The following is a 23,436-nucleotide window of genomic DNA, read 5'->3' as shown; positions in this document are numbered from 1 at the left end:
CCTCCTCCGGCCGCCGCCGCTCGCCCGGGTCTCCGGTCCACCTGGCCCCGACCCCGCTCCTCAGCCTCCGCCGCCGCCTCGGAGCGCCTCTGGCCCCGCTCGCTCTGTTTGTTTTTGTTTTGTTCTACCCAGTAACACGGGGGCGACAGCGTGGCGTTTATTGGCCGAGAGGAGGAGGTCCGGCAGCCAATCGTGGCGGCGAAGCTGCAGCCCAGGCGGAGAGGGAGGGAAGTGAAACGTGGAAAGTCGGGGCGGGGCGCTGGGGGCACCGACGGTCGGCGCATGCGCAGCGGCTCGGGAGCCGCTCCGCGGGAAGTCGGGGGCGGGTGGGGAGGGCCCGAGGGTGGTGCGGGAGTGGGGGCTGGGGAGCGGCTCGGCGACCCGCCTCGCCTGCGCTCTCCGCAGGGCGTCGGCCGACTCAGCCAACTAACTCCAAAGCTGTGGATTTCCTGAGGTCCCCTCCGTGTCTGGGCGTGTAGGAAAGCCAGTCTCTTACCTCTGCCCTGGCCCTTGCTCACGCGTGGCTCCTACCGTGTGTCCACGTGCTCAGAAGTTTCTCGCAGCAAAGGCCTAAGCCCTTTGAGATAAAAATCGTTCCCATTTCCCAAATGAAGAGAACCAAAAACTGAAGGGCCTTTGCTCACGAGCCAGGCCACCGTGGTTCCTGCATTCTGGATTTCAAGGCTGGGTTTCTCAACCATGGCTACAGTTTCCGTATTGAAGCAGCCTTCTGTCTTGTGTGACTTTCTGCCTGCCATCTCTATGGCTCTTCGTTATCTCCTGAGATAGTGTGCCGTGCCTTATGATCTCCCTGTGCCCTTGTAAAAGGACTGACCTGCTTTCTCTGGCCAAGTTTACCTATAGTCTGCAGCAATAGCAGAATGATCCCTTGGTCTTTTCAAAATTGAACTGCCTCCTCGCTTAATAGCAACCACCATCCCCTAACTTAGGCCTTACTGCCCAGTCTCCTGCCTGGCATTATCTAATTAAAACACACACACACACACACACACACACACACACACACACACACACACACTCCTTCACAAGCACCCCACTACCTCCCTGGAGTTCCTGCTTCTCAGCAGACATCCTACAACCGGCAATGTGACGTAAAGGCTTTGAGGCCATGTCTCCACAACCTTCCTAGTCAGTCCATGGATACCCCTTCTCTGAAACCCACTTGGGCAACTCACTGATCCACATCCTCCCTTGTGTCTTGACAGCTCTTTATCATATCATCTTGAAATGCCTGGTACATCCATGTCTCTTGGCCTCCCTCAGTCTTTGCCAAGACTCATGCCAATATGATCCATTTTCTGAAGCCTGATTCCTCAGAGTATTGGCCTCTCTGTTGTGCCTCTGGAGGCACTGACCCCATTCTACCTGGCATTCTTTTATCTGAGTCCTGGTCCTGGCTTGTCTCCCTAAGAACATGGCCTTGTTGGACACAAGATCTGTGTCTCACTCATCCTTTATATGTGTGCTTAAAAAGCTGCTTTGTAGATTTATTAACCCATATACATAGTGTGAGTTCACAGAGGACTCTAGCTGTTGGTGGTGATCACCAGCTCTTGGTCAGGGGCTTCTTCACATGGCCAGCATCTGAATTAGCCTCATGAGTCATGATCATTATGTATAATCAGAGCTTCCTAGCCACTCAATTTGTGGCTTGTTTAACTACCTGCAGCTGTCTCCTTTCTCTCCCCTAATCTGTGGCTGCTGGCTTCTTTTTTCCCCATCCCTCTCTTGACTTTGGTTCTTAACCCTTTCTCCCAGCCTACCACCAACTGCAAACGCCTGCTAAGTTCTTCCCTTTACCCACTTGTTTAGCACAGGGTATAGCCAGGTTTATAGGGCAAATATCCCCAAACCTCTGAAATAAGAATACAGTATAATCCCCAGTTTAAAAAGAGCACCTTAGACCTCTGAAATCATGTTAGCAAATCTCCCCGGAAGAGGGATCTAATAGAGAATAAAATATAAAACTGTCTGTTATCAAGTCTTCCCTGGGGACTAATGGAGAATAAATATTCACATCTATTTTGCTTGCCATCTCAACCCTTACCCCAATATCTGAAATCCCAAAACCCACCTTAGTATGTGGTTGACCAGTCTGGGCCAGACAGGAGTAATGTTCTAGTCCCAGGTCCCCTGCTATCAATAACAACTCCACTTCCTCCTCAAGACTTCTGTTTCTTTACCAGTAAAAATTCAGCTGGTATTTTCAGAAGCATATGAATTTTGCAATATTTTAATAGGCATCCTAAAAAAAGTGGGGGGGGGACTGTTTCATAGCCACATCTTGGGAAAAAGGAGTTTCAAAAAAGTTAAACTTTCTTTTACTACGCACTCTTAGCATCTTTGGTGGGCAGCCCAAGAAACTTGACATCTATTTATTTGAACACAGAACTCTTAGGCTTCAAGATAGCCCATAGTGTGTTGCAAAAAAAAAAAAAAAACAGCTTGGGATTATAGATGATAGCCACTGTCACCAACATTGCTTCTAGCCAAACTGAACCCTGATCGTCTGTGCCTTTATAGATAAATGTTTTAAAAGAATAAAAATTAAAGAATGAACTAGAGATAGAAAAATAACCAGGTGCCAAGAATTCTTGCCTAGCAAATCAATCTACAAGTATTTACTGGCTGCCTATTCTGTGAAAAGCACCTAATTTATCCATCTGCGTTCTTGGCAAAAGGCATTTTTCCATCTTAGGACAGCTAATACCTGAAGCCTAGGACTCCCCAGGCTTTCTGGCCACCATGTGTACTTTCATCTCACATTATAAACTCTCACGGACTTTTTGTTACTTAAAGCCCTTTGCCTATGGGCTTCACATTTATTTTGCTGTTAGATATGAATTTCCCTTCCTCTTCACTCATTCATTCCTGAATAATGGAATTGTAACTTCCATTTCCTTTCATAACAACTCATTCCAGGAAAGAAAAGACCAACAATAACCTAGGACAAGCCACCTGTTCAGAAGTGGCAGCAGAATCTTTGCTGTATGATCAGATGGGCATTATGGAGCTCAGTTTCCCAATATGCCTTAGGTTTAAGCCCTGTTAAGATGTGCAGAGAAGGTGTATTTGGCTTGTTGGGGTTTGTGAGAGGAAGGATGATAGAGTTCCTAAGTTTTGCTTTGAAGTTATTGACTTTGTTCCTAACTGCATTGCTTTGGGCATTTTCAACTAGTGATGGCAGAAGGCAGGCATGGTGACCACATCTGTAATTCCAGCAGTTGGCAAAGAGAAGCAAGAAGACTACCAGGAGTCCAAGGCCAGCCTGGGCAACAGCATGAAGCCATGCCCTAAACAAGCAGAGAGTGACTGACAGTTGGTGTTAGGCCCGGCATGCTAATGAGTTCGTGTGAGTAAACTGCCCAGAAACACACAGGTGGAAGGCAAAACTCCCGAATGTCTGCAGGTGGCTGTGGAGCTCTTCAGGGCCAGTTCATGCTTTGGACAAAGTCACACTGGAGATCTGAGGGCTCTGACTGCGCACTGGTCAAGCGCCTGCATGAAACTGAGAAGCAGCCATCTTTCTGGGGAGTGAGAATAGATCTAGCCCACTGCTTTCCCAAGAACTTGCAGGTGAGATTGTCATATGCATCAGCTCATGGCCCGAACAGCCTTGCTCTCCTTTTGTAGAAGCCAAGATTTTAGGAATTTCCCCAAGAGGCCATGTCTTCTTGAGCACAAATGGTGAAAGACAGAAATGTGGCCTAAAGAGGGAGCTGCAAAGGGACCCCAGTGACGGCAAGCTGCCGTTTGCCTTGTTTTAAGGTTTCCTGAGCACTTTTATGTACACTTTCGCCAGTGTACACAGTGATGTGGATGAGACACTTCAGAGGCGAGAGAAACGATGCTTCAGCAGGTCTTTAGTAATCATGGGACTTTTATGTTGGAAGCAAATTTGGGAATTCCCTACTTCTAACTTTTCATTTCCTAAGTAGAGAAACAGATCCAGAGAAACTGAGGGAGTTGTCCAGCCTCATAACTAGTTAGAATCAAAGCCAGAAGAGAAAATAAGGTTCCAGCACACAGGTTGAGTAGGGATCCTACAGACAGGCAGGGTTGCAGGTGTCTAGAAGCCAGGCTGGACTACATTGTTTCCACAGCTCAGTCCTGAGTCTTCTCAGTGAAAGTCAGATATCTGGACCCCAGCACCTTCTGCTCTCGGGTGACTCCATCTCATTTGAATGCCCTGCAAATAAAGACGCAGGATGGACCAGGATAGAGGGGATGTGCCTGATGTTAAAAATGCTTCCTAGACATTCTCCAGAATCTCATTCCTGGGATGCAGAGCATGGCATGATCAGAAGCATAGCACAAGTATGCTGTGTGCAGGTAGATGCGGCACCTTACCACAGGATAAACTAAGGAGTGCTGAGTGACTGGAAGAGTTCAGTTCAGCCCCTCAGAGGTTTTGCGGTACTTATTTTGTGGTCTTCGGTAGGGCTTATTTACCAAGTCAGCTTTACCACCTTAACAGGTTAGAAACAAGCTCAACTAGGGATGAGGAACTCCAGAAAAACACATTTCCCTTAAAAACTAAAATAAAAATTTACCACATCTCCTACACCTACACCTACCCTGACTTCCAAGCCTGTGAAAAAGGCAGCTCCTCCTCGGTCTTGTGCAAATTGGCCATGGAACCTGCGTCACAGCTCCACCCTACCCTTAATTCCCTGCTGCTGGGCTCCTCCCCTTGCATCTCTGAGGGCTCTGTTTGCATTCTTCTGGAACACTGGGTTCTTGGCTAGGCATCATGTCTCAGAATTAACCCTCTCTTCTCCCTGTTGAGTGCACACAGCTGCCATTATGCCCTCCTCATCTCTGGATCCACACAGCTTCTGCTTGCTTCCCAAATACCAAACGCGAAGCTAGTAGTGTCAAGGGAGCCCGGGACAGAAACAAGAGAGTTCTTTCCTGACAGAAAATAAGGACCAAGAAGGACAACCTGGAGTTGTGATCAAAAGAACCAACTCTACAAGGGAATGCAGAGAGGGCTAGAAAGGGGAGCTGGGTAGGCTCCAGAGAAAGAGGGTGGCACGCTGAGGAAATTGATTAATTAACAGAATTAATCAAACTTCTATTTATTTTGAACAAAAAAATAAAATTAGTGACAAACAATAGAATTGGGAAAGCCAAAAATGATTTTAATGCATATTTGTGTGTGTGTGTGTGTGTGTGTGTGTGTGTAGTTACATGTGTGTATACATGCATATGGAAGCTGGAGGACAACCTCAGGTGTTATCCTCAAGAACACCTTCTACCTCCTTTGAGACAGTCTTTCATTATGCTAGATGGCTAGCCAGCAAGCCTCAGGTGTCTCCTTGTCTCCTCCTCCTCTGTGCTAGGAGTAGCAGCCCAGGTCACCATTCCAGGCTTTGTATGTGGGTGCTCCGGAGAGAACTGCTATCTTCAAGCTAGCAAAGTAAGCTACTTATTTCCTGATTGAACCGCCCCCAGCCCCTAGATAGTAGTCTGTGTTATTAAATGTCTCTAACAGAAATGTAGTCAACTCCATGGAAGATCAGAAACAGTGGAAGGGCATGGCAGACGGCCTAGTGAGGACAATTTGCCCAGAGTACAAGAGAACAGACCAAAAGAAAGGGTGCAGTCTGGCCCCCGGCAAGCACAGGAAGAGCCTTGACTGGTCTGCTACCTGCTGCTGCCCGCCTTTTCCCACACGATCCTTTGTTTGTGCTTCTCCTTCAGTTCACAACACACACACACACACACACACACACACACACACACACGCACCATTTTCTTCTTCCCCAAATTTTAGGAGGACCACTAGGCAAACTAGGCATGGCATTTTTAAACCACACCTCCAGAAAATCCCCCAGACTCTCAACTGAGCATAACCAGGGACATAGCTGGCAGTTCTTCAGCACAAGAGGCAAAGCTGTTCTCCAAACAGGACCCAGCAGGCAACAAGCAGCCAACCCTCTGGGAACCAAGAATGCCAAGGGAAGAAAAATACCTGCAGAGGGGGCAGTATTCTTACCAGAGTGTGTGTGTGTGTGTGTGTGTGTGTGTGTGTGTGTGTGTGTGTGTGTGGTGTGGTGTGTGTGTGGTGTGTGTGTGTGTGTGTGTGGTGTGTGTGTGGTGTGTGTGTGTGTGTGTGGTGTGTGTGTGGTATGTATGAGTGTGTGTATGTGTGTGTGTGCATGTGTGTATGGTGTGTGTGAGTGTGTGTGTGTGCATGTGTATATGTGTGTGTGGTGTGTGTGTGTGTATGTGTGTGGTATGTGTGTGTTGTGTGTGTGAGTGTGTGTGTGCATGTGTGTATGTGTGTGTGGTGTGTGTGTGTGTATGTGTGTGGTATGTGTGTGTGTGAGTGTGTGTGTATGTGTGTGTGGTGTGTGTGTGTATGTGTGTGGTGTGTGAGTGTGGTGTGTGTGTGTGTATGTGTGTGGTGTGTGTGTGCTATGTGTGTGTGGTGTGTGTGAGTGTGTGTGTGGTGTATGTGTGTGTGGTGTGTGTGCATGTGTGTATGTGTGTGTGGTGTGTGTGTGTGTGTGTGTGGTGTGTGTATGGTATGTGTGTGGTGTGTGTGAGTGTGTGTGTGTGTGGTGTGTGTGTGGTGTATGTGTGAGTGGTGTGTGTGTGTGGTATGTATGAGTGTGTGCATGTGTGTATGTGTGTGTGTTGTAGTGTGTGTGAGTGTGTGTGTGTGTGCATGTGTGTATGTGTGTGTGGTGTGTGTGTGTGTATGTGTGTGGTGTGTGAGTGTGGTGTATGTGTGTGTGGTGTGTGTGTGTGTGTGTGTGTGGTATGTGTGTGGTGTATGTGTGTGTGTGTGTGTGTGTGTGTGTGTGGTGTGTGTGTGTGGTGTATGTGTGTGTGGTGTGTGTGTGTGCTGTGTGTGTGGTATGTGGAGTGTGTATGTGTGTGTGGTGTGGTGTGTGTGTGTGTGTGTGTGTGTGTGGTGTGGTGTGTGTGTGTGTGTGTGTGTGTATGCATGCATGCATGCGTGAGCATGCCCATGTGTGGTGTTTTAGATAGTTCTCTTTGAAGGCAAGTAATCTAGGTCAATAATTTATTGATGGGCTTCAAAGGGTGTAAAAAGATCCTAAAATGTATGCAGGTTTTATTATGAATATGCATTTGATTCCACAGCTGCTTCATAATATTTTTCAAAAGATAACAGAAAGAATCATGTCACCAAAACGATCCAGTTTTGGGAGCCAGTACAACTTTTGGGTCTACACTCAGAGTGAGTCTCCACCAGAAGGTGCCATCATGCTTCCTTTCCTCTGCAGGTCAAGCTGCGTGGCTTTCCCAGGAAAGCAGCTGCACCCACAGGGACACTTCACAAGGCTGACTAACTGATTAGTACCTCAGAGACTGGAGAGAGCTTGCAGGTCCAGAGACAAATTGCCTTGGGCTACGTTAGCCCCTTAAGTAGCGATTTATTGCCCACCTCTGTGTGACCTCACATCCTTGTGACTATTAGGTAAATTTCTTTGGAATGTACAAACAAACCCCTGGCTTCCCATCAACCCAAAGCTGAGAATGCCACCAGTGCATAGCATGGAAGACCTAAAGCAGTGGCTTCCCTGTGGCCTGCCTACCTGAGGTACTCGCCAATGTATCTGAAAAGTTTTTTTTAATTTATGACCTTTGTTCTGTACTATAAAAACTTCATGGAACTGTTACCATGTTAAAACATGGTATTTACAGTAACCTAAATTTGTGTTCTTGGGTCATGGTTACATTTGGCTCCAGAATAAATCATGTTTTATCCCTTTTGAGGTCAGAGTTGTGGGTTTAGTTTACATCTCACAAAGTATCATTAAAGGAACTACAATTTTAAAAATTGACTTCTAGGACAACAGTGGAAATGCCACCTTAGACAGCCTAATATATCCTCTAGTCATAAATGGCAGCTCCCTCCCCTGTGTCAATATGCCGGCAATATAAGTTGAATCTCCAAAAGTTTCCTAAACAAAAGGCACAGCCACATCACTCATGAAGTTATTGGAGAGGAAGCATCCTTTGCTTCCTCTGGAAATGTGCACTGCAGGTTCTCTACCATACAACGGTGCTGGGATGCGGTAGCTTAGGAGACTGCTTATCTTCATTCAAGGGAAAGGAGTGTCATAGGAGGCAGCCTGTGTGATTCCCCCAACCCGACATGTCAGTGAACTGGCACTCTGTGCACATTTCCTACTAATATCTTACAGAACACACACTGGAAAATACTGATTCAAGAGAATGGGTTCTGATGTGGTTTTCAGGTCAGCTCCTAAGGCTCCTTGCACAGATGCCCCTGGGTCTCCATCCACATGTTCTTTTCTTTTCTTTTCTTTTTTTTTTTTTTTTTGAGCTGAGAATTGAACCCAGGGCCTTGCGTTTGCTAGGTGAGCGCTCTACTACTGAGCTGAATCCCCAACCCCTGAGCTAAATTCCCAACCCATCTTTTCTTTATAGTTACTCTCATTTTTAAATATGTGTATGTTTGTATGTTTTTGTGTGTGTGCACGCACATGAGTATAGTGCCCATTAAGGCAGAAAATAACACTGGATCCCCTAGAGCTGGAGTTAGAGGTGGTTGTGGGCTCCTGATGTGGATGCTAAGGTGCAAACTCAGACCTTCTGGAAAACCAGTATGCGTTGTTAGCCCAAGAGCCATCTCTCTGGTCTAACACACTAGACCTCCCCAATAATCTCTGAGTCGGCCGACAACATACAGTTCTGCTACTAGCCAGACCTTGTCCATAGTTACACACATTTACAACCAGTAGGTTTGATGGCAGTTTTTATCTTATAAAAGCTACCTTTTCCTAAGCACCCTTCAGAGTTGTGGTTCTCAACCTGTGGGTCGTGACCACTGTACAACCTAAGACCATCAGAAAACACAGATACTTACATTACAGTTCATAATAGTGGCCAAATTACCACAGCATGGGGCACTGTATTAAAGGGTAGAAAAGTTAGGAAGGTTGAGAACCACTGCTCTAGAGGGTCTGGGAAGATGGCTTGATGGTTGAGTACTTGTTCTTTATGCAGAAGACCAGGGTCTGAATCCCAGCACCCACAAGGCAGCTCCCAACTGTACATACATAAGTCCAGTCCCCAAGGTTCTGACACCAGGCACACAGGTGATGCACATTGTACACACAGGCAGAACACTCAGACACATTAAAAATAAATCTTAAGAATCCTTTAGAGATACCAGACAGGTGTTGAGGCACTGGAACTGAGAGGAACCGACACTGCAAAGCTGGGTCAGCTGTGATCGTGGTGGTGAACACCGGTGCTCCAAGCCATAATCCTAAAGGTGGCCAACTAGCTGGCTTGTGGCCATAAACATTGACGGAGCTAGTTTCTTTGGAACTATATAACTTCTTTGAAACCCAAGTTTTGCCAGGCATGATCACATGACCTTAACAGACAAATGCCACTTTCTCCAAAGGATCAGTTGTTCCCACAAATATTGTTACCCTCTAGAAGAACCTCCTATCTCACCTGGAATGCTGAGTCTAGCTCTCCTTCAAAGATGTCTGAGTCAGTAATAGCCCTGACGGCGGCTTTCCCAGGGAGTACTAGAGGCCTGGGAATACTTTTAAGTACTGCCTGTGAAATGTCTCCAGCTCTTGCACAATCAGAGGGCAGTAGCCTCGGGTAGTACATTAAGACCACATTTTCTTTCGGAATCCTGAGCCCAGGAAGCCTTATAAAATTTGTGCAGGCAGAGAGCAGGGGGAAGACCGATTTAAAAGTAGAGGCTGCAGGCCTAGAGGGAGCAAGGCCAGCAACAAGCTAGAACATGTTCCATGGAAGAGCTTCTTCCCAGACAGTGGTGGCAGTTTATGTGACCTGGTATCTAGGGAGGACCACACGTCCAAGCAGGCTATGCTGGGAGCTGCTTCCACCCCAGACAAGAAACCATTTTTTTGGGGGGGGGGGTTGGGGGAGTTGAGACAGGATTCCTCTGTGTAGCCCCGGCTGTCCTGGAATTCACTGTATAGACCAGGCTGGCCTCAAGCTCAGAGATCTGCCTGCCTCTACCTCCCAAGTGCTAGGGCTAAAGGCATATACCACTACTGCCTGGCAAGGAACGTTTTAAAAACACCCATCTTATCTTCTCTTGGCTCCTTAGCCTCACAAAATCTAAACAGATTACTTCCCAGATGAACTTTGCTCAACAAATAAAATAGTTCCTTCGAGCCAGTTACCTCACATCACTGACCCTCAGTCTCCTCTCCTGAAATCAGAGATAATTACCACACCTTTTGTACTAGGGCTATTGTTCCAATTAAACAAAATAATGTTTTTAAAGCTCTTAGTGGGAAGCCCGACATCTTGTAACACCTAGTACACAATGATGCCTGCTTGCTATGGGTATTTACTTCTTGAGTCCTGACTGAGCCTTCAGAGTTGAATAATTTTCCCCTGGCTAACCCAGAGTGGAGAGGGTGCATCACTCCTGTCATCTGCTTGTGTAGCCTCAGGCCGGCCTCCGAGCTCAGCTTTTTGTTTGCACGTTGATTCATTCCCTCTTTGGAATTGTGCATTTCTTAAAGACCGAACTTTGGTGCTTGTAGGTGCTTTGCCAGCCAACTCTTGGTAAAGAGTAAAGAAACTAATAAAACTTCTATTTTCTGTGCAAGAGTCTGTCTGGGGCTCCTCAGGGTTTCACTTCCTGGTCTGGCCTAGTGCATCCCTGCCATTTGCTGGGCCTGCAGGGAGCTGTTGGGGTTCGTGCAGGACACAGCAAGCAGCCCTCAGTGCTTGTTGCTGAAGCCTAACCGTGCTGTGAACACGCCAAGAGAGGAACTGGGGTAGTTCTGCCCTCCTTCACCCCTACCCCAGGAATGGCAGGAAGCTCGAGTTCTCCAGGCCCCAGCCACCCTGGATCCCAGGCATTATGATCACATTTACACGCCCAGTGAGCCTTGGCTGAGGCAGAGTTGAATGCTCTGGTTCAGCCCAGAAGCCTGTCTTCTTCCAGCCAGTGAGCCTGCATCACTGGGTGAGGCCTGCTTCAGAGGAAGAGCTGGCAAAAATAAAACTAGGGTGGTAACAAGCTGCACAGGAAGTGGCGGGTCTGGGAGCCAGAAGAGAACACGGTTATTTAGGTGACTCACCACAAGAAAAGCTCCCCAGCAGACACAGAGCAAAAGCTGGAGTCTATTTGCATCCAGGAGTTCCTTCATTCAGAGGTTAAGCCTGCAAGCTTGCTGTGGTCAGGCAGGTCTGGGTCTGCAGTCACCTCTGCCAGAAAATGGCTTAAACATAAAGAAGTGACCTCTCTGAGACTTACTTTCCTTATCTAGGAGCCACTGGGAGAAATACAAAAAAGATATGAATATGCCAAAAGTAAAATTTCACATAATAAACATTTTCTTCATTATTGAGCATAGAAAGTGAACAAAACTAAAGGTCACTACAATCTTATTATAGGCAAAACAATCCTCTACACACACACACACACACACACACACACACACACACACACAATTGAGCACACTTATGAAGCAACAACTTGACAGTTCTTCCGTTGGCTGTTTGTTCCCTAACCAGGAGCAGCTTACCCTCCACTCAACTGCTTCTGGACCAGCGTTCCTCTAAGTGGGGGTCGGCTCATGATGATTTTTTTTTTTTTCAGTCCACGGTCAATGGACACTATTGTGTGGGTGTTCTCTGCAGCACTGGCCTTTTCATAAATCTAGGGCCAATCTAGGGACACTTGAAAAAATTCTTAAGGACTCTGCCACTTCTTGACTAATACATGCCTAGCACACCACAGAATGCCTCTGTGTCCTCACCAAACACAGAAAAACACAGCTGTTATCCTCTTTGTACAACAGATAAAGAAACAGGCTACTAGGTGAAACACTTGCCTGTCCCCACCCAAGCAGTAACAGGCAGGGCTGGGGTCTAAGCCATTTATGGACACTGAGTTTTCTACTGTCTTCTGTAGTCTTGTGACATAAAACCCAGTTCAAGCCCTCAAGGAATCCCTTATCCCTTGCCCTGAATACAGCCCAGACCATTTTTCTCCCATGATTCCACTTAGGCTTTGCTTGGCCCAAGCTCCCATTCCTCCCCTTTGCTCTCTTGGAGCCGGAGGTTCACTGGCAGAGAGGCTGGTGGCCACCACTTCCCCACCCCCTAGCAGCATGGCCAACACAAACCCTTCACTGGAGAACACCATGCCCTGCAGACAAAGGCTCTGTGTGATGTTCGATTACCTGCCCACTGGGTCATCTGTGAAAAGTCCCAGCTGGGGTAGCTGGGATGCCAGGGTTCAGACAGGCAGAGTTCATAAACAGCTTCTCCAGCCACAGAGCTGGGAGTGGACTGCAGCCAGCTACTGCCTGTCTGACCGTCAGACCTGGCCGTCAGAGCCCTTTTCTGGGAAAACAGCAAAGCAGCTAGATCTTTGGATGTGGGCCTATGGGCTCTTTCATAGGAGAAAAAAATGGGCTTCTGTATCAGAGAGAGCCTCGTTTAAATCCCAGGTCCCCCACCTTTTACTTGACTTCAGAAAAATGGCTTCTCCTGGCCAAATCTTAGTTCCCTCGGCTCTAAATGAAGGGGTAACCACACTGACTACCCATTGTCCAGCCCTAGCTTTTTGTCTTGGAGGAACTGAGGTACTTGACGCTGAGGTCTCTGTCTGCAGTGTTCTCTGGGCAGGCTAGAGTGGAAATGTTCTTCCTGCAATGAGGAATGTGGATGTCTGGCTGCACCTCTAAGGGTGAACTGGACCCTGTGGCTATGTTCCTGGTTTACTTCAACAAACTTTATTGAGTATCCCACAATGTATACCATATCAAGGCTTCGGGTACAAAGATAAGCAGAGGCCTTGCCCTTAAGGAACACACTGATTAGGCCAACAGGAAAGATAGGACCCACAAAAATAAGTATCATGTGTGGTTAGGAGTGATAAATGCATTAGCAGAGGGCAGATCAAAGATGAAGAAGGGTAAGAGCAGAGAGGGTGACTCCACCTGGGGAGGGAGGGAAAGCCATAGCCACTTTCTCATGATCTTGAGAGATAGTTTGGACATGAGAGAAACAATGGTCAGCAGCTCACGGCCATGAGAGTTGGAGCAGGGTGGAGCCTTTTGTTTAAAAAAAAAAAAAAAAAAAATCCCAATGGGATTTTGTTCCCTGAATGAAATAGTTCAGGAATTTCAACACAAAAATGTGCAGCAGCCTGAGAGTGTTGCTTGCTGCTGGCCAGTTAGTTCCGTTGTCTTGTGACCACTTTCTTCTCTGCCCTCTCAGCCAGTCCTCTGTCTGCATGAGGGACATAAAGGTGAGGCATATGGGGCCAGAGACAGGCAGCTCAGAGACTTCTTAGTAGACAGACTCCTGTCTGGCTTTTGCTGTTCTAGCTGCCTGTCCTGGCCCACCTCTCAGCATTCTAAGAAGTCAGCCTTTGGGGGACAGGATGTGTCAATGAGAAACAGCTAGCTTAGGCTGTATGGGGTGTGTGTGTGTGTGTGTGTGTGTGTGTGTGTGTGTGTGTGTTCGGGACTGGGTGTTCTGCAGCTGATTTCCATCTGGCTTTAAATTGTGCAGCCCTCAGCACATCTCTATCTAAAGAAGATAAGCTTAACCCAGCTTATCTGCAGGACCCAGCTGCAACAAACCAGCACTCTGGAGGTAAACACTGCTATTTGGAAAACTAATCCCTGATGTTACAGACTCCTGCTTCATCAGTGGAAGGAAGGGATCCAGGTGCATCATGGGGCTTGTTGAGCCTCCTGGAGACACAGGGTCTACATCTGGCCCATGTTACCGGGCAAAAAGTCCAGGAGGGCTTCTAGGGACCTCTGCTCCAGCCAAGTATGGAATCGAGGAAGACACTCATGATTTGGTGCTTTATCTGTCACTCACTGGCGTTGTATTCCCAGCCAGGCCATGTCTCATTGGCATCCATTCTTTCACTGTAAAGTAGCAATATTTCATCAATGTGGAAACCAGGAAGAAAATATCCCCCAAAGACCTGTGAAGGAGCGAGAGAGATGACCTCACCACCTCGGCCTTCACTCAGAGAAGAGTCCCATTAGGCTTGCTCCTGGAGGCCCTGCTTTCTTTGTTTACATATTGACCAACAGGCTTTGTTTTCAGGCTTCCAACCATAGGTGACATGTGATTATTAGCATGAGTTTGGCTACTAGAGATAAACATGCTGATTATTGATAGAAGGCAGAACCTTAAATGCAACAGGACCAGATATTCCTGGGACAAACAGGTTTGTACACGTCAATCACTTGGGCCATACTAGTAGAATGATTGCTATAAGGGCTTTTAGGACATTTCAGATGGTGGGTGGCCCTGTAGAGTTTAACAAGGCAACACTTCACAGAATTTCATTTTAGGAAACAAATTATCTTCAAATATTCCCAACTTTTAAAGTTTGAGTATTTAAAGAGGGCCTTCTCCAAAGTGTTAACATCTAGACCCTGAGAAACAGCTAGTCTTTCTGCAGTGCTCTGGCCACAGCTATGTCAGCTGACTGCATACTAAATGCGGCTCAGGGTCATGTCAAAAGTCGGAGACAGAGAAGTTGCAAACAGGTAGGATGGGCCAAACAACTGTACTCATTTATCAGTTGGCCCAGGGTGCAAATTTGTTTGACCTTTACTCATGTTTTTAGAGGGTGGATTTCCTCCCAACATGTGTGGTTTACCCACGCTGAGAGGAGTGGGGGCGGATCAGGAAATAAGATTTGTGGCCAGACCAAACACCTAAGTTCAATGAGTTGATCTGCTGTCATTGCATCTGTGTGAACCCATGGGGCTTTAGAGAAATAGGACCAATTGAGCATGTATCTCTGCTATGTATCTAGCCCAGCGTTTGAGAACAAAGAGCACCGAGCTGCCCAGGGCTGTCCTGGAGAACCACAAGGCAGCCTAGGCCAACAGGAGGTTCTGGGAATAAAAGCACCCTCGTGACACCTTTCTCTAAATATGTTTCAGCACACAGATAAAGGCAGTTTATGTAGAACAACAAAAAATGCAAATGAAAAGAGAAAAGTTAGAAATATCTGCAGTGCCATCATAAATAACCAGTTACCGCTTATATTAATAACCACCATTAACAAGCTGTCATAGCACTCATATGAATGAGTGCATTAATGAGATCATAGTCTGCCTTTTTTTTACTAAAAAATAAAAATTAAAAAAAAAATTTCCCAGAGGGGCTACAAAGTGCCACCTTCAAAGCAAGACACAGAAATTACCATCAGAACTCCTAGCAGCTGCAGATGCCTGCACTGGGCTTGTAAAAGGATGAGCCTATCGATAGACTGGAGTGGGTGGAGGAGGCTGTTCAGGGGGTCCTACCCTCACTGTTGAGCTTTTGCTACTGACAGATTCAGGGCAAAGGAAGACCATTGCCTTCAGTTGTAGAGCCATGGAGGACACCACTAGACTCTACTGGATAATTCCGATCCAGTGGGAGATGAAACAAAACCAGAAGTTATGAGCCTGGGGGACTGGTCAGGAGAAGGACAACAAGTCTGGTCCCTTGTGGTCTCCAGGTAACATTTTCTCAAGGGAAACAGCCACCCCAGTATCTGCCATGGAATTCTGAAGCTCCTATAACAGGAACAGTCTAGAAGACTAGGTACTTAATAGGCATGGAGGAAGATAAGAGAAGGTATGGAGGAGAAAATAAATAACATACTATGTGTATGTGTGAAATCATCAAATAACTAAATCGATTAAGAAATCGTCTCCCAGCTGGGTGGTGGTGGTGGCAGCAGCAGCGGAACGCCTTTAATCCCAGCACTTGGGAGGCAGAGGCAGGCGGATCTCTGAGTTTGAGGCCAGCCTGGGCTACATAGTGAGTTCAAGGACAGCCTCCAAAGCTACACAAAGAAACCCTGTCTTCAAACAAACAAACAAACAAACAAACAAATACTTATCTCCCTAACGCACTTAGAGGGTGTGAGAGAAGAACCTCTCACAATAAAACTATGTCTATGCAAGCAGCTTAAGTCCTTCCTGTATTCCCAAACACAAACTCCTGTGTGCTAAAGATATGCAAGTAAATAAACAAAGCTATAAAAATGTTATAAGAAAACCCAGGAAACTAATTGCATAGTGTAAAGATGAGGAGGCTGCTTAAACAATATGGGAACTTAGAAGCAGATTTGAACACTGGGGCATTCTGAACTCCTCCATGATGAAAGATGGGGCAGATAAGTTAAAAAAGCAAATGCCAGCCTTGGGTGAAATATTTTCAGCTTTCAGCAGATGGGGATTAATATTTCTCATCAAGCACAGACCTCTAGTACCCACTACTTTCTGACCCTCCTGAGTGCCTCAAAACATTGCCTTTGTTTCTCTCCCTATGGACATATGTCTACACTCAGTGTACAAAGAGTGCCCAACTTGAAGATGTGAAAAGAAAAACAGGTGAGGAATATAAATAAATAATTCAGAGAAAAAAGGAAAATGGTTAATATACCTAAAAAGATGTTCAAATTCACTAGTTGTCAGTGAAATATAAGACCTTAAAAATTAATAGAACCTGATGCTCGTAAGGACACATGGACATGGGTGCTCACACATTGCTAATTTGAGTTTATATCAACACAATTCAGAATGCATTCATTTGGCAGACTCTTCTGGGATTTTGTGTATCCACTTTTTGACCCAGGAATTCCACTTTTGAGAGACTGAAATAACACAAATTCAAGAACATAGATGTTAATTGCAGCAAGATTTATAATGGAAAAACATTTTAAACAAGCTAAATATTCATCAGTAGGTTGTGTTAATTATCACATGTCCATATTAGGAAACAGTTCTTAGTGAATGAGAAGGATATTTTGTGAGTGTGGATTTGAAGTGATGCATATGATATGTTGTTAGAAAGAAACAAAAGATGTGTCAGACCAGTAATATTTGATTTATAAAAATCTATATATTTGACCTATTTGTGTCAATATAACCCTTTGGAAAGTCTGGAAGCATTAGAAGCACAGTACTAAGGAAACGTGTCTGGGATGGGGAGTTGGTTGGGGAAGGGAAGGGGTTTTCTCTTACTTATTATCTCCTTAATGGGACCAGTCATTCTCTTGATGTTGGAAACATGTTTGCTGACACTTAGAGGAGTTATCATTTGTGGGACTTAGGAGATGACTTAGTGCATAAAGGGCTTGCTGTGCAAACACAAGACCCAAAGTTTGGATTCCCGGCACACACAAAGGCTGGGCATTGTAGCACATATCTATTCCAGGGGCTAACTGCCCAACTCATCCTCCTGGACCAGTGAGCTCCATGTTTGTGAAAAAATATTTCTTAAAAATTATGCAGAATGATAAAGAAAGACATTCAGTGTTGACATTTGGCCCCCACATACACACACATATGTCCATATGTGTATATGCATGAGTGAGTATGGACAAGTGTGCCGCTCATACACACACACACACACACACACACACACACACACACACACCAAGCTATCACTTGCCAAGTGACAAACTCCTAAGTGGCTCTAGGACATATTCCCTAACCCCCCTGAACCTAAATTCATTCCACATTGCCCAGCTACCCCCAGGGTGGGTGAGCAAAAACAGCTTACTATATTCTGCATAGTCTCTTAAGGACCTAGTTAGGCAGGAGTCAGTCTATAATCAGCCATGCAGTCATTTCTTGAGTGGCTTCTGGACAGGGGTGATGAGCTGCTGTGTCCTTCTCCCAACCTGTCTCTCTGTTAGAGGAGCCTCGGAATTCCATGGCAGGTGCTGGGGTGGTCCCTGAGGCACCCAGATGTTCTCTCAAAGCTATGTTTCCCTTGAGAAAATATTACCCAGTTTAGGTGAGGTTTTCTACCTGCAAAACTGAAGACCATGAGGGGACCAGACCACCAACTGATGCTGCCTTAGAGCAAAGGGGTGATGGCTCCAGTGGATGGGGACTACTGTTTCTCCTGGGTACCATTTCCTCAATTAGAGCAGGGGGTGGAAAAGACATCAATTCTGTAGCCTTACCCTCATCCTTTCTGGGAGAACTATGCACACTTCTGAAGACCACAGCCACAGCAGCAGAATGCCCACAGGACTGAAGGCATGCCTGTGCACCAAGAGGGGCACACTGCACCCCTGCTGTGCTGGGACCTACTGGAGCTCAGGAAGCTGAGCCATTCGCTATTCTCCCTAGAGAATGAGGTGTGGGTGGGGGAGAGCTACTGACCAGGCAGTGCTGCTGAGTCCCATGTCTTGTTTTTCACATGCTGTGCTACCTTTGGCTGACTCTCTGGCCTCCTGCCTGAACCAATATCACAGCACCACCCCATCCTGGTTGACATTCCGGACTTGGCTTCTTCCCTGCTGGTCTCATGGTGCTCACCTGACCCTACCTTCCTTGTACACCCAGAACTGCTCCAACAGAGCGCTTCTGAGAAGACACACTCTGGCCAAGACAACCCAGTGACAAGCTGACACATTTAAAGTTCCCAGGCTGATAGGGGTCATCAACTTACCCACAGGCACATTAAGGCTAGCCAGTTTCCAAGATCCTACTCTGGATGGCATGCTCCCCAAGAATAGTAGCCATGTTGTGTTTCTACACAGAACCCACAGGACTTCCTGCAAGAGCTACACAAATATTGGATGAATCTACTTACACTCCTTTCTTCCTTGCCACATATGACCCCTAAAGACATTGCAGATGACCTACGTAAGCAGAGACTGGCAGGGTTTTTCCAATAACAAGTAATTCGGTAAATATTTTAGGTTGTGTGAGTCTTAAGAGACAAAAAGTGATGTTATTGTCTAGGTATTTAAAAGGCAAAAAAAGAGTAAACAGATTTCTATGAGGTTTTGTTTTGTTTTGTTTTGTTTTTTAAGAGAAGGGTTTCAAATAGTACAGGTTGTTCTTGGACTCAATATACAAACAAGGATGAACTTGAACATCTGATCCCCCTGCTTCCACCTCCTGAGACCTGGATTACAGGCATGTACCACCATACCCTGTTTATGTGGAGCTGGAGACTGAACTTAGGGCTTTGTGCATACAAGACAAGTATTCTACTATGTGATATACACATCCAGCCTATTGGTGAAATTATTAAGGCACATAGTTAAAAGGGAGGTCTATTTTGTGGAGTAGCTTACAAATGAAGGGATAGGTTGCAGGGTCTGGCAAAGGTATGGCGCAGTCCAGCAGTGTTCTCTGGAGAACTCTGCTCAGTCTACCTCCAGTATCCAGGGTCCTGGAACCAAGAAAAGCCTCTCCTCTTGATCCTGGGTCTTCAGTGTCCTCCCTCAGCCCTGCCTTGTGGGCATGACCATTACTGAAGCCTCAATGGGGGTTGGAACTTCCAGGCCGAGGCTGGAATGGCTACCCACTACACCAGCCCTCTAAGATTTTTATTGATAAGGTTAAAAGTATAAAAATAACTGGGTACAGCTTTTTGTAATACAGGTCTCCTAATGAGAAAAGTTAACTTCCTTTGCAAGGAACAATGTTTGGCCTAGTTGGGATTCAAAATGTCTTGTATCATTAAAATCTACTTCAAATGTTTATGTATGTATCATGATTTTTGTACTGCACCTTTGAAAGTGGCAGTTGAATTTAACAATATGTATATCATAAAATGTTTTTTAGGTTTTTTTTCTTTAATAATTTTTAGGTTGCAGGATTAAACTAATTTGCCAATCCTTTAAGGATAATACGGATTACAATCTTTTCATTCTTTCTCCTGTCTCTGCCCTTAAAATCACCCACTTAAAGGTATTGTTTCATTTTACATGTATGTGTGTTTTGCCTGCATGTATGTCTACACACCATGTATAGGTGTGGTACTTACTGAGGAGAAGAGGATTTCAGTTACCCCAGAACTGGATTTATAGATGGTTGTAAGCTACCACGCAGGGCTGGGAATTGAACCTGGGTCCTCTGGAAAAGCTGAATCATTTCTCCAGCCCCCAAAACTTTCTACTTTTTACAAAATTCGTCAAGAAGGAAACAAAGCTAGACCTGAGAGCTCACAAAATACCTAACAACATATATCCCTGAAGCCTGGAGAACTCGCTATTGCCCAACAGCCCAGAATTGCAGGACAAGACTCAGAGAGCTGTGGGTTTTTCCTTTTCCAAGGCTAGCATTAGCTCTTTGTCAACGACATGAAAACCAAAAACCACTGGTTCTTCCTTAGCCTAAACCACAGGGAGAGGGGGAGGCCTCTGAGAGGCTGTATTTAATGGAAAACAGTTGTGCTTGCCCAGTCCTGGCCACTAAGGAAACACATTAAAATCTAAAACATCTCATTGCATCTTGAAAAACATCATTGGAGAAGATAACTGGTCACAGAATAGAGTCCAGTACTCGTAAAATAACATCAGTAATGTACAGCAGGTATTATTTATTTGTGGGGCTATTTACCAGGTGGAAGAGAGCAGAGGTGCAATGGAACCCACTATGAGAGTTTTATTAGGGAGGGGAAAGTGGATAGGCCTACCGGAAATGAATGGTGTGGGAGAGTGGAATCTGCTTTTATAGGTCACCTCGCACATGCGCACATGGGTTTACATAGCTATGCCATGCATGTGCATAGATTATGTGACCATGCAGCGCACAGATTATGTAGGATGTAAGGCCCTGGCATGACTAAGCAGTTTGCCTGACTGCTGGACATGCGTGGTCATATAGCTAGGAAGTGGCTACAGATTATAACACTACACCCTTTTTGTTATTATAAAAATAAGGGATTAGAAGTGGTGGGTGAACAGGAATGGAGGCTCCATGTCTCCCGAACTGCTTCCAGATGATTCAGTGTGCATTGGTTAATTTTCTGGGGATGAGGAGGGGGTTTTCTTGAAGTAGCTGGTGTCCTGAGGTAGGCTGAATTGTCTTCACCGCTGCTTTTAGCCCTCTGAAATCTTCCATTATGGTTTGGATCTGACAGCTTGGATCTGACAAAGTGCTAACAAGGCAGAAGAGAAAGTTTAGAAAAGAATTTACCTTGGGGGGAAAAGGGGAGATGAGATTGGGGGAAGTCCCCGAGGGTCCCAGGATGAGGGAGTGGTCCCTGAGACCATGCAAATTTGAATGATACTTAACTGAAGTGGATCTGACCTGTCTGGGTGGGTCCAAGCCAGCTCTGGAGCGCCCAATAATTTTTAAGTTAACGAAGGAGACAAATTTTAAACATATTAAGAAGCAGCCTATTGGTGACATTATTAAGGCCACTCCACATAGTTAAAAGGGAGGTTTATTTTGTGGGGTAACTTACAAATGAAGGGATAGGTTGCAGGGTCTGGAAAAGGTATAGCGCAGTCTGGCGGTGTTCTCTGGAGAACTCTGCTGGGTCTATGCCAGCATCCAGGGTCCCAGAACCAAGAGAGACCTCTCCTTTTGATCCTGGGTCTTCTGCTTCCTCCCTCAGCCCCGCCTTGTAGGCGTGACCATTACTGAAGCCTCAGTGGGGGTTGGAACTTCCAGGCCCAGACTGGGATGGCTACCCCCACTACAGCAGCCAAAGGGAATTTAAAATCCTGAGCTGGTAGTCAGGATATTAGAATGTTTAGTACCCTGCTATCAGAAATTCTTTTTTTGGGGGGGGGGGGGGGGGGGCGAGGTTTTGAGACAGGGCTTCTCTGTGTAGTTTTGGTGCCTGTCCTGAATCATGTTCTATAGACCAGGCTGGCCTCAAACTCACAGAGATCCACCTGGCTGTGCTTCCCGAGTGCTGGGATTAAAGGCATGCGCCACCACCACTCAGCTGCTATCAGAATTTTATTGGTTAGTGTTAGCAAGAGAGAGAGATAGAAATCTAGAACATGCTTTTATTATTATTATTATTATTATTACTACTACTACTACTACTACTACTACTACTACTACTACTACTACTATTATATTAGGCTTTCTATCTTCACCTGAGACAAACCTTAAGGCACCTGTTTCCTTTTATTATTTCAGCATCCAGGAGACACAGGTGATTGGTTGCTGAGGATATTTAACAGTAATAAATTGCTATATTAAAGTCTGTTTTTTGCACAGTCCAGAACCTTTTGAGTCTGGGGGGTGTCAATACCCCTGGAGTGTTAGTGTTTCTTACCGCCTGGGTATATTTGATGATCCTTGTACCTCTGGCTCTATGGCTGATGGTGGTCCTGTAACAGTTAGCTGAATAATTAATTAAAAATTTGAATATGTTATTAGAGACACAGAGGGAAACTGATGAAGCAGAATGTGGTTGGTAGAGACAGGAGAATATTGAGGGGCATCAGGAAGGAAAACACATCTGGAGTTCCCAATCTGATGGGATTGAGTACAGTTGTGCAATGAAACCTCATTTTTCTGGAATTGGTGACAAGGCAGTTGATCCGGTGTCCTCTGGAACTTAAGAGAGCAGGGCTCTGTTTGTGTCACTGTGTATGAGGAGGAATTCCCCTGGGTTAGGGGTGAGGTAAAAGGCTTCAGGTGAATCCAGTGTGGAAAGCCTTCAAGCTTAGCAGCTGTGGGAGTTACAAGAATTACCTTGAAGGGTCCCTGCCATTTAGGAGAAAGGGGTGAGGGGCACTGGCCTGGAGGGGTTGGCGGTGGGCAGGGGTTGTCACATGGCTGGGGTAAGAAATGGTCAGCCAAATTGCATAGGAGAGAGCAGAGGTGATAGAGTAGGGGGGTGAGCAAGTGGCCAGGGAGGGGCAGAATTTTGGATAGGAGGCCCAGGGTTAGAACTGACCTCCCATACATGAGTTCAAAAGGTGTGAATGAAAGGGTTGTGCATGAAGAGCCCAGAGCCTGAGAAGAGCTAGAGACAATCATTTCACCCCGTCAAGGTGAAGTTCCTGTGCCATCTTAATAAGAATGTTTTTTAAAGAGTGGTTGGTACGTTCTACATTCCCTGAGGTAGCATGAATCTTAAAAGTCTTATTAATAAAATCAAACCTGAGGCCAGTTATTGGGGTGAATGCTGGAAGATCAGAGAAACAGAACAAGCCACAGCTACCTCACCTTGCCAGTTCCTCAGGTGATCCTTTTTCCTCAGACTGGATGTCTCTGAGTCCTCATCCAGAATGGATCCCAGCTGAACTGTGTTGCTCCAAAGCCTCAATGCTTAACCAGCCAAATGCTGCTAGTTTCTGGTCTTCATGCCTTATATATCTTTCTACTTTCTGAGGTCACTCCCTGGGATTAAAGGCTGGATTTCTGGGATTCAAGGCATGTGTCACCATGCCTGGCTGTTTCTAATGTGGCCTTGAACTCAGAGATCCAGAGGTATTTCTGTCTCTGGAATGCTAGGATTAAAGGCATGTGCTACCACTGTCTATCCTTATGTTTAATATTATAGCCGTCCTGTTCTCTGACCCCAGATAAGTTTATTTCGGGGAACCCAATACCACCACACTGAGGACCAAGGGTGGTAAGGGATATAGAAATGCCAAGGGATGTTAAGAGCTTTAGATAGGATCTGGGAAATCTGGAAGGTGAA

General features: G+C 45.9%; 1 protein-coding gene across 1 annotated transcript in view; it reads right to left on the bottom strand.

Annotated features, from left to right (window-relative positions):
- The window catches only part of Pdcd4 (programmed cell death 4), a 29,100-nt gene extending 28,920 nt beyond the window's left edge, over window positions 1-180 (bottom strand). Inside the window, exon 1 of the mRNA XM_036172600.1 lies at window positions 2-180. The gene's annotated coding sequence lies outside the window, so the exon portion shown is untranslated. The remainder of the gene's footprint in view (window position 1) is intronic.
- Between the last annotated feature and the right edge of the window lie 23,256 nt (window positions 181-23,436).

Source organism: Onychomys torridus, chromosome 1 (genome assembly GCF_903995425.1).
Source record: "Onychomys torridus chromosome 1, mOncTor1.1, whole genome shotgun sequence".
Classification (NCBI taxonomy): Eukaryota; Metazoa; Chordata; class Mammalia; order Rodentia; family Cricetidae; genus Onychomys; species Onychomys torridus.
This window is presented reverse-complemented; position numbering and strand designations above follow the sequence as displayed.